The sequence below is a fragment of the Hemicordylus capensis genome, chromosome 3 (assembly GCF_027244095.1).
Source record: "Hemicordylus capensis ecotype Gifberg chromosome 3, rHemCap1.1.pri, whole genome shotgun sequence".
Lineage (NCBI taxonomy): Eukaryota > Metazoa > Chordata > Lepidosauria > Squamata > Cordylidae > Hemicordylus > Hemicordylus capensis.
In genome coordinates, this window is record NC_069659.1 from 156,749,240 (window position 1) to 156,768,031 (window position 18,792).

General features: G+C 41.7%; 1 protein-coding gene and 1 long non-coding RNA gene across 5 annotated transcripts in view; one reads left to right on the forward strand and one right to left on the reverse strand.

The window, feature by feature from the left end:
• Positions 1-18,792, reverse strand: part of LOC128349847 (claudin-34-like) — a 113,620-nt gene that overhangs the window by 91,974 nt on the left and 2,854 nt on the right. Inside the window, exons 2-4 of one of the 4 annotated variants that reach the window (XR_008319029.1) lie at positions 17,287-17,564; positions 9,936-9,996; positions 377-2,075 (exon numbers count right to left, since the gene is read on the reverse strand). The exons of 1 other annotated variant lie outside the window; for it this stretch is intronic. The gene's annotated coding sequence lies outside the window, so the exon portion shown is untranslated. Of the gene's footprint in view, positions 1-376; positions 2,076-9,935; positions 9,997-17,286; positions 17,565-18,792 lie in introns of those variants that run through there. 2 more of the 4 variants (XR_008319030.1, XR_008319031.1) reach the window with 2 other exon arrangements.
• Positions 15,480-18,266, forward strand: LOC128349851 (uncharacterized). The gene is made up of 2 exons (XR_008319036.1): positions 15,480-17,465; positions 18,077-18,266. It is a non-coding gene; the product is annotated as an uncharacterized LOC128349851 (long non-coding RNA).

Here is an 18,792-nt window from a genome sequence, read left to right on the forward strand (position 1 = left end):
TGAGACAATTTCCCCAGATTTCTCCCCAGGAGGAACCCTGAAGTTTGGAGAGAAAAAATATGTTTTTCCTTGAGCGGAGGGGGCAGGGCGGTGAATTTCTACATTGGAGAAATGTCTTTGTAAGTGGCCTGGAGGTTTTCCCTCCAGTCTTCTGGTTCTCTATTGCAGGAAGTTGTGTATGTCAGGGAGAGTTAAAATGGATATCTCTATTTTCATACCTGTAGTTTGAAGTGGTACAGTCCATTCCAAAAACAAAATTTGGTGTTTGAAGGTTCCTGCTTAGCAAAAATATCAGAGGACTTCACACCTTCTTACTTACGAGTTTCCTGCAACTGTTGACCCAGATGCTTGAATAACCAAAGAATACAAATAAATGTGATATGCCATGTTAGTCCATATATATTAAGGCAACACCTCTTCACCAAACAATAACAATACAATACAATAATATAGTTATTCAGTTTGGAATGTCCTTCTAGGTTTTAGATTTGCATACATTATACTTGGCCAAAAGTGTAGGATGAATTCAAATTGCTGACTTTCCCATGCATTACTGTCCTGATGCTACTGTCTTAGCTACTACACTTTGGTAGTAGCTGACCACAACTGATTCAGTGAACCTTTTTTTCCAAATCTATGGTTGGTTGGCATGTCTTCCTTCTCCTGATCACTACTCCTTAAAATCGACATGCTAGCAACATGACACGTTCAGTGCACTAAACACTTAAACTGCTCTTTAAAAAAAAAAGTGGTATTCTACAGCTATAGATTGCAGTTCTTGAAAATTAAACACTGGAGTGTATCAGCTGTTGCACAGAATTGTGTTGCTTTGAAGGAAAACACATTTAATTGTGACATCTGTTCTCTTATGAATCCAGCAACTCTGTACTAATTATCCCCATTCTGTATAGATTGTTTATAATTAGTAAACGCATACAATAAAATGAATTTGTGCTTGGACACTAACCTCATAAAAATATACAAAAGTAGATACAATAGGCCACTCTCATGGTTCTGATTTAAAATATTTCTGCTGCTGTGCATTTAGTGCATTTCCGATCTCCCCCCTGTTGCCTCCCACCAATTTGCTGCAGGAATTTTACGCTTCTATAATTGCTTTCTGGGCAAATTCAGAATGGGACCTCTCACATATCTTTTTCAAGGGCACTGATAACATAAGGAATCACGTCCAACATATTGCAGGCTATAGCTCTTGTCTGAGTTCCACAGAGCAAGCACACCAGTGTATTTATTTACCACCATCAAAATGAAATAGATTTGGGAGATGAAGAGTTGAACACAATGTCAGTCATGACAAGGAGCAGCTGGTATCCCCCAAACAGCCACAGGCAACGGTGCCTGTTGTTCCCAACTGAGTAACTCACAGCATCTAAAGGGTTTGGGCAGACACACATTTTCTGGCAGAAAAATGAGCTCTGAAGTATCATACATGCACAAAACAGAAGTTTTTGTTTTTGTCAAACAAAATGTGGGTGGCTTTTTTGTTATGATTGAAGAGAAGTTGCAGTTGGTTGAAGGTTTCTAGCATCAGCAAAAGTCAGAACCAGATTGAACCATTAATAACGCAGACAGATAAGTTTGGTTGGGCTCTTCCTTTACCTGTCAATCCATGGTAATATACAAATAAGAAAACTCATTCCACGGTAGCTTGGTTTGCTTGTAGTATCCTGCTAAGTGGGAAAGAGAATTTTACCCCACATCAGCAGCAGATATGTGGGGGAAAGTTAATCTGTGTAGGCTTTGGGGATGTTTTGAAATGAAAAGTTTCTGAGTTTGGACTTGAGCACTCCTCTTCTGTTGCGGGGGTGGGGAGAACTTCCAAGAATGGCACCCCTCCTAAGCCTGGGCTGATGGGTGAGGGGATACTGCCAAAAGGTTTACAAAGTTCTGAATAAAAATGTTTTTCCCCCCTCCCAAAGCGAGCAGGTGTTCTTTATCATTGCTAACTGAGGGTGAAGGGTGGATTACTGTTATCAATTTCTTCTCCTCTGCTGAGCCCCATAACTGGCCATCACATGGTCCTGAGAGTGATGGTTCTTGAGGAACTGGGAGATCTGGAGTACAAATCACATATTGTCCCCGTTACAAGGAAGCGTCCTTGGCATATGCACCATTGGCTGATAACATCTATATTACAACACTCTAAGCCAAAATATCTATTTATCTCTTTATCTCTTTATCAATCAAATTTGTACACCGCCCCAAACTTTCGTCTCTTTCCAGGGATGCTATCATGTAAACTCAGTTGTGCCTATATGCAGCTTATCAGCACCTTAATCCTGAATACAGGGCATGATGAGCTCTCTTCCAATTGCATTTTATTTGTAAAATATTTTCTGTCCTGCCAGAATTCTGTCCTGCCATAGTCCAACACTGGACTATTTTTGGCTTGCCAAACATGACAAATGTGCAAAGCAAAGCAGGTGATTCAAGTCAAACATTGCGGGAAAATAAGACACTTAAGCACCAAACACTGTGGAGTAGAACATAATTCAGTGATTTAAAAAACCTGTTGATTTATGACCAGAGTCAATACCAGAGCTTTCTTATTTTGGTTCAGGCTTCACAAACTGGGAAATTAGAACCCAAGTCTGATGCCTTAACAGGCATGCCACATGATCAGTCATGACATTGTGCAATGTCACAAATTGTGCTCACAACTTGCCCTCCATGCACTCATGGTTTTCTCTTGGTCTCTGAGGCTCAGAACAAGATGAGAAGATGGAGTACCTGACACCAGCGAAGATGCTCAAGAAAATTATATGATATGCCTATCTCAAAATTGGACAGAAAAGGGTCAGTGTGTCAAGTACCTGCATTTTAAAAACTTGTTCCTGTGACAATTTGTATTAGATCACTTTGAAATTAAGACACTTATACACTTTGAAGCTTATAACAGCTGAAGTAGGTGTGTATCTGTATGTGTGTGCACATGCACAACTCTCCTTAACTAAAGTATATATCTGCTGCGATATTCATTTGCATTTTTAAACTTCAAATTAAAGGGGTATGGAAGTGCCAAACCCCTTTAATTTGAAGTTTAAAAATGCAAATTAATATCACAGCAGAGTCGGTGAGGTCTACAAGATTCTATCTATATGAGGAAATGAAAGTTGGAAGACCCACCCATGTGACCCTCTCTGGATGCCATGAGCTCAGGGTGCCAGGGGTGCCCAGAGACGGTGAGGGGTGGTGCCTGAAAAAGCAAATGTTGAATTGGGAAAGTCCACTGGAATCTTCTTATGTGAGGAAATGGATTTGGAAAACCCATGGTTCTGACCCTTTCTGGGTGTCATGACCCTGGGTGTCATGGCACCAGGTATGCCTGGAGGGGAGGGAGGGCAAAATTGAACAGATGTCATGGCTGCAACAGGGAGGACCACTTGGGTCTACCTGTGTGAGGAAAATCTAAAGCAGAAGACCCACTCTTCTTGACACTATTACATCAGGGTCATGGTGCTAGGGGTGCTCAGAGGGTTGGAAGACACTTGTGAAAATTCAGATGGATGTAATGGCTGTGGCAGGGAATGCCGCTTTGGTCTACTTGTGTGAAGAAGTGGAAATCAGATGACCACCAGTGCGACAGGCAAGTCAGCTTGGGTCTACCTATGTGAAGACACTGAAGTCAAAAAGAGCTATTCGTCTGTCTCCTTTGATGTCCACTTGGGACTACCTGTGCAAGGAAATGAAAACCAGAAGATCCATCTTTTTAACCATGCTAGGTGCTGTGAGCCTGGGGTCATGGTGCTGGGGGTGCCCAATGGTGGTGGTGGAAGGGTCACTTGGGGAAATTCAAAAGGGATGTCATAGCTGCAACAGCAATGTCCTCTATGCTCTACTTATACAATGAAATCATAATCAGGGAAGTCCATTTTGATCCACCTGTACAAGGAAATAAAAATGACCACCAGTTCCTTTTGTCAGCCCTGTCTCCTCCAGCTCTGGCTTGTTCTCCTGCTTCTCTTATTTAGGTCAATATTCTTTTGATGTGTCTTATATCCTCTCATGGCCCTTTATATACTGTAGCCTTCTCTTTAGACTTTTCAGGGCCTTACCCATACCCTGAGAAGATTATGTCCAGCCACTCTCTGGCAGTGTCCAGTGTGTTGGACAATTGACCAATCATTTACAGGGGATTTACAGTCTTCTTTTAGGAGATCTACAGTCTTGTCTGGCCAAACTCCCCCTTCAACCTGTGGGCTGAGCAGACCTCCTCCTTTCCAGGCTGGTTGGTCCATGGGTCTGCCTCTCTCTGGAGGCTCCAGACACTCCCCCAAAGACAACTTCTCCTATTCCTCTTTGCACGCCATGCACCTCCCACCCCCCTGTATTGTGCCAATGCCCTCCTTTATTCCCTGTAAGCCCTTATCCCCTACAGTTGTTGTCTGGTTGTTCCCTGGACCTCCTTCTCCAGACCTCTCCCTTTGGGAGGTGCACTGCTGACATCATCTGGGTGCACCTCCCCAGCAACCCCTTCCCCATGGCTACCCAGCCCTCAATAGCTCCTGGCTGCTTTGGCCCATCCTGGACTATGAGGGCTTGATTCCCACCCATGGGTGGGTTATTTGCTCCCTCTTCCCAGCCTCCGGCTGCCCTTGCCTCCATGGAGAGCCCAGCAGATCCATCTCCAGAGGTAAGGATGGTGGGTCATGCCAGACAAGTCCCTATCTAGTTTATTGGGCTATTGCATCAAAGTAAACCTTTCAGCCTTTCCTCCATTCCCTTAACAACCAAAATTGCTGCCTAGCAAACTTAGTAAACAACCATTCCTATTGAGGTCTCTCTTTATAGTTCTAGGCCTATCAAATACATTACATCCCTAGTAGTCCTCTGCTCATGTAACCTTTAGCTTCTATATTCAAACAATATACTTTTACAATACAGAAAGACCAGTTCTTCTCACATGATTAAAAACAACAACTATATCTCAGAGTCTCTAGTGCTTGGCTCACTAACATTCCAAGCCAGGAAGGAAGAGGTTATCTTGGCAGAGGACTGATCAAAGAGGGCCACACATGCTCCTTAACCACACCAAACAAGCTATCAGAATATGCAAGGCAGCCAAATTGTGGAGTTGGATGTTTGCCTTTCACTTGGCTCTAGTAAGAACACTTTGTTCTTTACTTAAATTGACAAATTGCCTCTTAAAGGGTATGTTTAGGAGAGTAAATAACCAAGTATATGGATATACGGTGAAAATGTGAAAGCAATAAATCACAAGCAGCTTTAGAAAGTATTGCTCTGACTCCACGACTCGCTGAGTAACTCTCAATGTATATTTTCCATCCAAATGGCTGTGTCTTATCACAGAAGTAATAAATCAAATGGGTGGCTGTAGAATTTTCAGAACACGGTTCCCTGTTTTGCAGTTACGGTATATAGCTTTGGAGCAAGCAAAGGTATTAGATTATTGCTGAATTATCCATTTTAAACAACTTTATGAGCTTGCAGGAGTGTACATCTGACCTGTAGCCCCTTATATTTCTTTTTTGTTAAATACCTGTCCAAAAATTGCTACACCATGGAGATAAACAGTCTTATGTGAAAGACCTTCATTTGACTTCAGAAACTACAGCCTGAATAAGAGATGTCCTGAAAAGTTTTATTTATTAATTTTTTTAAAAAAATCAAGATAGGCTAGAATAAGAATAACATGTGTAGATTAGAAATGTGGAGTGAGAGCAGTGTGTGGTAGCCATGGAACTTTAGAATTTCTTTTTAAAAATTCTCACTTCATAAAATTTACTAGAAGTACTTTTGTTTATATTAATAGTTAAGAGCTGGTTAAGAAACTCTTTAAAGCTTCTGGAGTCTGTTTATTTGACTTCTTCATGAACCCCGCCACCTATTAAAATCATCGGGTGAAGTCTGGTTGTGGCTACCACCAGCTTGTTTGGTGGCAACCCAAAACTGGGCCTTTTCTAAGTTTGCCCCAGGGCTCTGGACTACACAACCAAATGAATTGGAACCTCCTCATCTCTGGCTATTTTGAAGCAACTTCTGAAAACACACCTATTTTATCATTCTTTTAGTTTATAATACTTTAAAGTGTGTTTGATGGTTATTTTAATTTTAAAAATATATTAAGTTTTTTTTTTTTTACTTTAAATGTAAACTGCCCAGAGATGTTATAAGGGGCAATATAGAAATACGAGGCCTCTCGCTCATGCCCAGGTGCAGAGCCAGCTGAATGGCAGCCTGGGTACAGCCTCACCCGTCAGCCCCTCTAGCCCTAGCCATGCCCCATGTATGTGACATCAGGGACACAGTATGTTGTTAGAGCGGCAGCTGGGCAGGGCTGTACCCAGGCTGCCATTTTGCTGGCTCCGCGCCTGGGCAGAAGCGAGAGGTCTGCCATGCAGAAGCCTTAAGACTCTAGTTTGAAGTTTCAGGAGACCACGAATTACTGCTCTATGCCATCTGGGTCACCATGTGTGCACACCCTAGAGCAGAGGTTAAGGACTGACAAAGTGGTGGTATAAGTTTTGGTCAAAGTGCAGGCAAAGAGAAAGAGTTCTCAAATATAAAGAAAGCAAACTATAAAGAAAACCATTTATTTATTTAATACTGCCTGAAAAGGACAGGGGAGCGCTCGCTTGGGGCCTGGGTGTGGGCAGGGGTAGTTCGCTCGGGGCTCTTCCAGAGCCCGAGCCACACCCTCCCATTTGTGGGCTTCAGTGGCCCTTTCCATTGGCGGCCAGGGTTCTTTGAACCCGTTCACACAATGGTGGCTCTGCCCCTGCTCCTGCCTGCTCCTCAGTCATTCTGTACCTTACTGATGCAATGGCTGATAGTTTGGCCACAGGGAGGAAGGCCTCCTCTGAGGATCCACCAAAATCATAGCTCTTCATACCTGTAATCAATCTCCTCCCTCCCCCCACTTCTTCCTCTCCCCCTTTCTTTTCAACAGACTTCAGCTTTGCTCATCCCAACATTCCACACTCCTTGGCAACTGTTGCCTAGCACTTGTTTGAACTTTGATTCTGACATCAGCTACACTATTAAAGAAAAATACATCTCCACAAGTGTCTGATTCAATTCCTCCTGTGTTCTCTCTTTCCCTCAGTGGTTCAGAATCAATCTATAGGAGCAACAAGTACAACAAAAAAGCCAATGTATAGTATATAGTATATAGCCTGCTGGGACTATACTATTTCGCAGTGCAGGTGAGAAAGTACATTATGTCAATGTACATAATGTACACGCCTGGTGGCGCAGTGGTAAAACTGCCGCCCTGTAACCAGAAGGTTACAAGTTCAATCCTGACCAGGGGATCAAGGTTGACTCAGCCTTCCATCCTTCCAAGGTCGGTAAAATGAGTACCCAGAATGTTGGGGGGCAATATGCTAAATCATTGTAAGGTGCTTAGAGAGCTTCCAGCTATAGAGCGGTATATAAATGTAAGTGCTATTGCTATTGCTATTGCTAAAAAACCCTTGCACACAATAAACTAGCATGTCAGGAGGAAGAGTTCTAGCCAAGCCTTCTTACCAACAAGCAGTATTATGTGTGTGTGTGGAGCTTTTCATGTGGAGACACATTCCATTATACCAGGGCTGCTCAACTTTGACCCTCCTGCAGATGTTGGCCTACAGCTCCCATAATCCCGGTCTATTGGCCACTGTGGCTGGGGATTATGGGAGTTGTAGTCCAAAAACAGCTGGGGGGGGCTAAATTCAGCAGGCCTGTATTATACAGTCCTTCTCATCTGCATTCCAAAGGTATGTAGTTCCGGAAGAGCTGGATCATGAGGTTTTTCTAAATTTGTCTTCAGATCCGCAGCCTTTTCCACAGTGTCTTAACTTATACAACATTATAATTAATTTATTATACAGCATTATAATTATTCAATTGTATAATTATGCAATTATACAAATACTGTCGGGGACCCGCTCATGATGCTCCTCACAGGCTGATCAAAAGGAAGTCTTCTGGCACACCATGGGAGGCTAATTATACAATTGCATAATTATGCAATTATACAAATACTGTCAGGGACCCCCTCATTATGCCCCTCAGAAGCTTATCAAAAGGAGGTCTGGTGACACACCATGGGAGGCTGTGCCTATGGCTAAATGGCACAACACCATCACAGTTACCTTGGCAGTAGAACTAAATCCAAGGATAGATGGGAGTGAGAGCAAGATGATAGAGAAGCATGGCTCCATTGCCAGAGCAATGGAGACACTTCCTTTCCTGCCAGGAAACCCAGATGTTTCAGGGGGATGTGGATAAGGGGTGGGTCCAGTCAAGCTTATATCTAGCCAGGCACCAACCAGGGAGCCCAAGAGTTTCCGAGCAGCCTAAACATGAAAGAACTGAAATGAGAACCTGAGAGAGGAGGAGAATTCACGGAAATATAACCTCTTCTTCTCTCAAACAAAACTTTTCCCAGAGAGGGAAAATCCCTCTCTGTACATGGATTGTGGTGCATTACTGTAAAAGGGAAAGAAAGATTATGGAAGGTGGCCTAAGTGGTAGTTTTGTTACATTATATGGTAGCTTCACTTCCTTTATTATTTCTAAAGGAATCTGTATAGAGATTTTGGAAATGTGCAATATTTAGAGAAAATTGATTAATGGAGTTAATGTGGAAATCTGGGGACCTATTTGCACGTTTGGGGGACATGTTCTGTGATCCAGAATTTCTGGATACAGTTTACTGAAAAATGTAAAGAAATAAGAAGATTGCCATTAGAATGGAATCAAATCACAATATTATTGGGCTACATTAATGAACCATATACTTGTAGGAGAATGATCTACTCATCCAGTTTGTACTGCTTGCCTATTAGCTGTTCATGATCACAGATGTTTTTGATTTAAGAGAGCGTCTTCTTCGCTATGAGCCCCACTGGCCGCTGAGGTCACTTGAGGAGGTCCGTCTCCAGTTGCCACCAACTCGTTTGGTGGCTACACAGAGACGGGCCTTCTCAGCTGCTGCCCCGATATTGTGGAATGCGCTCCCGGCTGAGATACGATCCTCCCCATCTCTGGCAATTTTCAGAAAACACCTGAAAACACATCTCTTCAGCCAGGCTTTCTCAGCTTTTTAAAACTTGTTTTTAAATTGTTCTGATTGTTTAATTGTTGTTTTATGATGCTTTTAATTGTTAATCATTGTTTTATGTTATATATTTTTTTGTTTTAATTATTAATTGATTTTAATGGTGTTTTAATGTAAATCGCCCTGGGCCTTTTGGAAGGGCGGTATAAAAGTTTGAATAATAAATAAATAAATAAATAAATAAATAAATAAATAAATAAATAAATAAATAAATTTAGGGTGATGAAAGGCAGATATACAAACTTTCACAAATATGAGTCAAATATGGGAAGCAAAAGACCAATTATTTTATGCAAGACTGGTGCCCATTAATAGAGAATTTAGAGAATACACAATCTAAGTGTAGTCAGTCACACACACACACACACACACGTGTTGTTATTATCACGTCCTCCTGAACAATGATAAGGAAAGGGAGGGCACATTTTGTTTTTAAAATGATCAATGTAAAAAGTTTTGTTCTTAATAGAAAGGTTTTTTAAAAAAAGCTTCTGCCTCAAAGGTAACTGATAAATCAACTAAAATATATATTATCACTGGACATGTCTAGCTGTTTGTTACAAAATGATCAAATTTAGGTAGCATTATCCAAATAGGTAAGCATCAATTTCAATGATTCTTGATTTTGAGACAAAGCACACAAATATGTTTTAACAAAGGTTTTGTTTGAAGGTTGTGTTTGTTTTGAAAGCAACCACATACATATTTTTTTAAAAATCATTTTGTATTGGAAAAGCTTAACTCTTGAACTATTAGTGCATCCTACAAATTAGCCACTAAGGGGAGCTCTAAGCCAGCAAGAGAATAATGTTCTAAAACAAAACAAAACAAAACAAAAAATACATACCTCACAGATATGAATAGCAGCCTCTTATGTGAATGCTGCATCACATGATTATGAGAATATCCTTTAAGAGAAAAACATTTTACTTCAAAAACATTGGCTTAATGGAAATCATACTCTGATCTTCAAGTTCTATTAGCTGAGTTATATTTAAGCTACAGAAAACACCTGTAAGGGGTTTTAAGAGGGATATGGGGACCAATGTGTACCTTTTAATAATTTAAAACAGAATTATTGGGATCATTTTCCCATAGAGAAAGGTAAAGTATATACAGGTCCATGAGTTTAACTGAACTTAGTGAACCAGGTTCTCTAATTGAACTTAGTGAATGATTTGAAAGCTTGCTCACTATTTTGTAACTTTTTATTATTGGTCCTAATAAACATATTGGGCCCTGGTGAGGCCCACCAATCAGGCACTACAGCTAAGAACATAAGAACATACGAACAGCCCTGCTGGATCAGTCCATCTAGCCCTGCTGGATCAGCCCATCTAGTCCAGCATCCTGTTTCACACAGTGGCCCACCAGATGCCACTGGCAGCCTACAGGCAGGAGCTGAGGGCATGCCTTCTCTCCTGCTGTTACTTCCCTGCAACTGGTATTCAGAAGCATCCTGCCTCTGAGGCTGGAGGTGGTCTATAGCCTTCCAACTAGTAACCGTTGATAGACTTCTCCTCCATTTTCAGACAGTGGTCTTTCCCTGCCGTACCTGGAGATGTCAGGGATTGAATAAGACAGTCCCTTGGTATCTTTTTTCTTTTGGAAATCATATATGAGAAGTAATGCAGGAAAATTATATCCACCAACATAGTTTGTCACTGATATTGTTAGTTTCCACATTTGTTCAAAAGTTAGGACACCAGATAAAGTTTGTGAGGTATAAAAATCTGATTTGTGTTGGTCACTAAGCCCAAGTCTTTGAAAACGTGAATTGGATATTGTAGCATTACTCAATCTCTCTTCCTTTTTGTAAACCTTCTTCTGAATGTCGTGGTGCTAATGGTGATATTAGCTATATTTTGAAAACATTTGATTGGAGTTGAACTGATGCATCTAAAAGCTTTGCTTTTCCATCAGTTGCCAAATATATTGTCCTATATGGCAATCATTTTCATCTTGTTTATGTTCAGCTATAATGGCGCAGTGGGGAAATGACTTGACTAGCAAGCCAGAAGATGCTGGTTCGAATCTCTGCTGGTATGTTTCCTAGACTATGGGGCATACCTATATCGGGCAGCAGCAATATAGGAAGATGCTGAAAGGCACCATCTCATCCTGTACGGGAGATGGCAATGGTAAACCCCTCCTGTATTCTACCAAAGACAACCATGGCTCTGTGGTTGCCAGGAGTCGACACTGACTCGACGGCACACTTTACTTTATATCCTTAGTTAGTACACTGAACCAGACTGCAAAAAGGTGTTGGCTTTTTGAAAAATTGGAAGATTGAGTCATGTCCTTTAACTCCTTTTAATTCCCTTTGTTTTGCCTCTTTATATTTCTCACTTTCTTGTTAGTTAGGGATGCATGAATCAAATCATGGCCAAATCAATTCGACTCCAATCGGGTCAATTTGAGTGATTTGTCCTCAAACCAAATCACCCTTGGGACAGTGACCAGATTCGATGTTGAATTGAATTGCCCAAATTCGAGCTCGGGTCAATTTGATTTTTCAAGTCACCATTTTGTGTCCTTCTTGCCATTTTATGTCCCAGCAAATTGTTAGCCTTTTGAGCTTCTCTGCCATTCTGGCTGGTAGCTTTGCAGTGTGTAACAATTGGCTGGTGATCCCCCTTGCTTTTTGGTTGGCTTGTAAGGTAATTTTTAATGAATATTTTAGTTTTACTTGGTTTTGTATTTTTCTGTCATAGGGAATAATGGTGATTGGAAGTGGCCTCATAATCCCCCATGGTTAGTGCCCAGGGACACCAAAATGGCTTGGATAGTAGGGCCCCATGGGTGCCAACTACCACCCAACCTGCAAGGCAGTAGGGCATTCAGGTATCTGGGGGGGGGGGGATTCTTATGTTCTGTAGATTCTCAAGTGTTTAATTTAATTTCATAAAAATTTCTAAATAAATTACCTGAGTGCCCTACTGTTTTGCAGGTTGAGTGATAGTTGAAATCCATGGGGTCCTACCACCCAACCCACTTTGGTGTCCCTGGGCACTATCTGTGGGGGATTATGGGGCTGCTTTTAATCCCCATTATTCCCTATGGCAGAAAAAACAAAAACAACCAGAGAATTTTAAAATCCTTAAAGATTACCTGATTACCCAAGTGCCTTACAGATTGGGCAGTAGGCAGCACCCTTGGTGCCTTGTCACCCAACCTGCTTTGGTGCCTCCTAGCACTTTAAAATTAGGACAAATAGATTAGGATTTGAATGGAATCAAATCAAATTTGAATTAAATCTGCCCATATTTGAGGGCTGCAGATTTGAGTTCAAATTGAATCACACTTATTCAATTTGTACTTGAATCAAATCACAAAAACTGATTAGTGCACATCCCTATTATTTGTATTTATAACCAGCCATCATGTGTAGAAATGTCCTTTCCTTCCAAGCACTATTTCCTACTCTTGTTTCAGTTCTTCTCTGTACAGTTAGGCCAGACTTAACTCACTTACACACTATTGGTCCTCTAAATACAACCAGCAGCATTGGTGGTTCCCGTTTTCCTGCGATCATCCCTCAATTATATACCCCCAACTCTAATGAACTTTCACTAGTCTACTGGCTAAGAGCCTCTAGTGAACTTTTCACCTCATACAGCCCCAGCCCCTTGGCATGGGCTGGTCATTAGCTCAAGTGAAGTTTGGCAGCATGCCTCCAGGTCAAAATTTCAAAGGCTGAAAGAGGATGTTCCAGACACAACTCCATTTTGGAGTAAAAGTAGCTAGACTCCCATCCAACTATAAGGCATAAGCACCCAGAAGAATGAGCAAACACATGGCCATTTCCACCCTCATTAGCTTAACTGAGTGACTGGTAAAGATAAGGCTGAGAACTCACCCCTAAGCAAAATCTCTGCATTTTGCATCTGGGATAAACAGTTTCAAGGACGTGAGCAAACACAGAACCATTTTCACCATCTATGCATAGCTCAAACTTATCTTTGTCTTCCCAGCCATTCTTGAACACATCTACACTGATTAAGTCCACTTTATCAATGGACACTTTTGTAGTGTGACAATTGCCCTACACTCCAGGGAGGGATAGTTTCTTGATTGACTCAGTACTGGCCCAGGACATGTTTTGTGGTATATTTGTCCTTGGTAAGCCACAGGAGTTCAGAATCTGGAGCCTTGGACTCCATTGGAAGCTGCTATCCAAGGACACTCACACACATGGCTGCAGCTGCTGCCCCTCACTTCTTACTCTCCTCTTCACTCTGCCTTATAGCCTACCCTCAAGGAGGCCACCAATCAACCATCGCACATTGAACGTGCCCAGGAAGTATAGGTAACATTTACACCCCAACATCTCTCTCTGGCTTTGCCACTTCTCTGCCTCCCTCCCCTCTCTTTCTGTTCAGGCACTTTTATTAAAGATTTCTAAGTAAATTCCCTAATGTTTTCTATGTAACTTTACACTATTTATTGAACTTCCTAATCAAACTCCCTTTTCATTCTGTAACTTCCCTAAGTTTATCCTTAATAAAGCTTTGAAACTCCTAACCAAGTTTCTTTCCTCCTTTGCAATTTTCCAATACACCTTGCTTGCTTAAATTGATTCTGTGTCAGGACTGTACTCTAATTTGAGTTAGTTTCACCACGCAAGCCTTAAAAGCATAGCCAAAGTGCCTAGCCAGCAGTTCCATGCAGTTCTGGTAACAGCTCATGTCAGAGGGAGAATCCAGGCAAGAGGGCCTAAGCAACTGTTGCCAAGGAGTGTGGAATGTTTGTATGGAGGTACAAGGGTTGGAGAGGAAGGAAAAAGAGAGGAGAGGGGGAAAGGAAGGAATTTACTGGATAAATGAAGAGTTGGCATATTGGGGGATCATCAGATCAGCAAAAGACAGAATGGCTGTGAGTAGCAGGCAGGAGCAGGAGGAGGCATTCCAAACAAGCACCTTAATAGACTCTTGTTCTGGAAACGATGCTGTTTGACTGAACACTGCGAACAAAAGGTTAGTATATTTGATTTCAAGGGGAAGGGAATATTTGTAAATCTTTGTAGTCTTAAAATATAAAGATAGCCAGTTACATACTAATGTTGTTTGGACCCTCTAACCCCTTCTCAGATTCCTTTTAATCCATGGCTTCCATATTTTTCACCCCTGAGTGAAAAGGTTTAGACCAAAAGAAAGCACATCTAAGCACATCCAATTGATTGCAATGAAACTGTGTTTCATTGAAATGAAAGTGTTTCATTTTGTCTTGACTGTATATCCTTCTTTTGCATGTTTCCCCCCTGTAATTAGCCTCTCTTCTAACTTCAGATTTTAAAATGTAGGATCTCATTTTTTCACTATTTTATTTCAAAGAGAGTAGGTTCTGTGTCCAGCTGAGCTCCACCACTTTCTACTCATTATTTCTTTCAGTGACATGGCTTTGCCTTGGAAGGCCAAGTTTCTCTCAAATGAAGATGCAGAGCACCAACCATGACACAAAAATCCAAGCAAGTGCATGGCTTAATCAAACTGGTGACATATCTCATCATTCACAATTGGAAAGGTGCCCTTTTACACAGGCTTTTGTCCCTTTCAATTTAAAAAAGAAAATCACTGGGAGTTAATACTCTGCTCCTCGCTTACCTTTGCTATTAAGCTTTCTTTGTTTAACACATGCTGTGGAACTCTCATATTTCTGATGTGGATGTTTAACATGGCTTCATGATTTAAATAATCTCTCAGTACAGATGTGGCTTTGTTTGGAGGTCACAATGGACACACTGATGGCTGCTGACATGAGTAAGCTGATGAGCTACTTGGTCTTTTATATTTTCCCCAGTATTTGATCTCATTGATCAGAGTGTTTTTTCACTAGGTCAAGTTTATGTGTGGGATTTTTTGGAGCAGCAGGATTAAATTCTTGTTGCCATTATCCCAGTGAAACACTACCTCTGACTTGCTTCACATGGAGAAAATTTGCTTCCTTCCATAAATGAATTTCTACTTTTAGAATAGTGTGCTAGACCACTGGCTTTGCCTTAGACATTCTCAGGAGCATGGCCAATGGGAAACACAGATGTAAGCCTGCGCAATACGGTCAGTGACTCTTCAAGTATTAGACAGAGATCTTTGCCATTCCTGATAGCTGAGCGGCTGTAACTGGTGATGCCAGGGATTGAACTGGGGATGTTATGCATGAAAAGATGTGCTCTCCAACTGAGCTACAAGTTGTCCCAAAGAAGACAGACCACATTTTTAAGCATTCAGTTCCTGTAAGAAGTCCCCAACTTAAAAATGGGTTGTATTCCAAAAGTTTGTGTGTAAGACATATGAACCATCATTATGTTTCATAACTTGGAATGCCTATAGTTCCAAGGAACAACAGCCTGCTTGTATGTGAAGGACAGGGTTTGTATGTTGGGGACTTCCTTAATATAATACAGTATGGAACTTCATTTGTAGGTCAGATGTTTGTAACTTGGGGGTTGCCTGTAGTTCTATTACAACAGTAATACATCATTATGGTGCCATGGGGGCTGCCAAAAAAACCTCCACTGTCTCTTCCCCAGATGCCACAGATGCTAGTGGTATAGTGAACATGATTAGACATGACCTGATGCAAATAAACATTCCAAGATAATGTAGGAGCTGACCACTTTGGAAAAGGTTTTTGAAGCTCCGCAGCTGCAGGGGTAACATGATTTGGGGCCAGGAACCTTCTACATTGCACAGTACACTCTGAAGGTCACTCCTTGGGTTGAGCATCAAATGAAATGTCATAAAACACATTGGCAGGAGCTTGAAGTCTCATTCTCCTCAATTGCACTTACAGAACAAGGCATGAGCTTATAGCAAAGAACCATATGCTGTACCAGCGTATGACTTACAGCTCCTGTCAGTCCGAGACTATGACAAGAGACCACTGAAAGAGAAAGCTTTCTGCCAGTCACATCCATATGCTATAAAACACTGGAGCAGTGATCAGACCTTAACATTCATATCAAGACAACTCAAGTAAACGCTTAGTTTAAGAATCTTTATTTGCTATATTAAAGAACACGAGGGAGCATTTAAGGGGAAAAAACATTAATACTGATTCTCACAAGGTTAGAGTGCTGGACTAGGACCGGGAAGACCCGAGTTCAAATCCCCATTCAGCCATGAAACTAGCTGGGTGACTCTGGGCCAGTCACTTCTCTCTCAGCCTAACCTACTTCACAGGGTTGTTGTGAAAGAGAAACTCAAGTATGTAGTACACTGCTCTGGGCTCCTTGGAGGAAGAGTGGGATATAAATGTAACAATAACAATAACAATCACTAATCAATAGTACTTGGTTAAAGAGTGAGGGTATTTCTTTTTAATGAACTATTTTATTACAAATATTAAAAATCTGGTGTATTATATGTGAGTGCTGCTAGTAGTTAGACATATGCAAAAGAGGTCATTGAATCTACATGCTTGCCAGTGCTGACCACATGCCCTACTTGTTGCCTAATCCTTTTGTCTGACCACTGTTGGAAACAGTATACTGGTCCCTTGGTCTGATCCAACAGAGCTCTTCTTATGCTGCTATTGTATATTTCATATAATATATACTTTATATTTTGTGGCTGTTTTTGGAATAGGTGGATTTATTTCATAAGAGGCACCCAATCAAAATATTTTTAATGAAACCGATATTCTAACTCTGTAAATAGAAAGTATTCACTCTGATTATGTCAATCATGATGCCCTTATTCCCATTCCTATTGTGCAATTTGTTGCTGAGTGAGATTTTGCTGGGCTGCCTGTACATTAGAGTGATTGATCTATGTCAGTCCTAGGTGAAATGCAAGGACAAACCAGCATTCTCCTCAATCAACAAGCACCTCAAGCTGTCATCCACAGCAGATGCTCTGGCTAGTGTAGAAGAAATATTTGCTTTCACGTTGATAAATAGCAAAGCACAGTGCTTCCAAACATTCTCACTTCTTTCTCTCTATTTTTGTTCCCCACAGATTTTCTTGCTGGGCCATTCCTACTTTTCAGCAAATTGGGGGAGCTGCTTACAGTGGTGTTTTACAGGGGGTAGATGCTAGGGCTGTGTGAAGCAGCCCTGATTTGATTCAGGGGCACCTTGGTCTTCAGAGGGGCTTCAAATTCTATTTTGGCCTGTGGACAGGTGAAGAGATTCAACTGTTCCATAGCTCACTTTGCAACACCCCCCCGATTTATCCCCCCAGTGTTTTACTTACAGGGAGAAGTCAGGCATAGATGCAGTGATGTGGCTTCTGTTGGGAAAGGGGAGTGGGGTTGTTCCTGCATCCTGGAAAAGTCTTTTGGGGAAATGTAGTCTTTTTAGTAGCAGTGGCGATTCTGTCTCCAATAGCAACCAGCCAGATGCCTCCAGGAAGTTCTCAAGCAGGACATGAAGGTGATGGACTTTTCCTGTTGTTTGACTCTATGGCACTCCAAGATAAAATCCTTAAGATCCTGAAGGTTCCATTCCTATCATACTGAAGCTGTTCAAAACCTTTGGGTCAGAACAAAGGTTCCTAGAGCACTCTGTTCAAGCAGCAGTCAGCCAGATATAGCAATAGCAATAGCAATAGCAATAGCAATAGCACTTACATTTATATACCGCTCTATAGCCAGAGCTCTCTAAGCGGTTTACAATGATTTAGCATATTGCCCCCAACATTCTGGGTACTCATTTTAACGACCTCGGAAGGATGGAAGGCTGAGTCAACCTTGAGCCCCTGGTCAGGATCAAACTTGTAACCTCCTGGTTACAGGGCAGCAGTTTTACCACTGCACCACCAAGGGCTCATGACTTGGCACTCACTCTCACTCTTGGCACTCACTCACTTGGCACTCACTCTCAAGCAGAGTATGAAAGCAACAGCCTTCCCCTGTATTTGTCCCTAGCATGTGGCAGTAGCAGACTACCTCTGTACATGGAGTTCTATTTGGTATCAAGGCTAAATTGACAAGCCTGTCCTCCATGAACTTATCTAATCCTTTCTTTCTTTCTTTTTTAAATAGAGCAGCTAAGTTGGTGACTAGTTGGGAACCTGATGTATGCCACATGAGCTCCATGATGAAAGAAAAGTGGGATATAAATGTAATAAGATAAAGAACTACAAGGGACATGTGTGCAAGAAGCAGCACCAGCAAAACTCTTCTAGTATCAACTCACTGGGAAAGCCCAGTGCATAAAGCTGGTAGAAAATGATCCAGCACAGTTTATTTGTGGTCTGTTCAGGCCCACATGATAGGGATGTGCACAAAACCAGTTTGAGTGGTTTGGTTCAAATTCAAAACAGACTTGACCCGAGTTCAAGTTCAGTCCAGCCAACCTGTGGTTCAGCTTGACCTCAAACCACCCTCGAAGTGGTTCTGAAAGGTTCACCATAGGGAATAATGGGGACTCGAACCAGACCATTATTGCCTATGGCAAGCACCTAGGTGCACAAAAATGGGCTGGTTGGTTGGTTCCCATGGGTGCCAACTACTGTCCAAGCCCCAAAGCAATTGGGTGATTTTAAAGGAATTTTTAAAAATTGATTTTATGATTTCTCCCATAGAGAATAATGGGGATTCAAAGAGGCCCCATTATTCCCCATGGGTGGTGCCTAGGTGCCCCAAAGTGGGTTGCGTCTATGTGTGTGTGTGGCAGGTCTCCTTGGTTCCCAGCTCCAGCAGGCCCACGAGGAAGTAGGGCACTCTCCTGATTTTGGGGGAATTTGTGTGTATTTTAG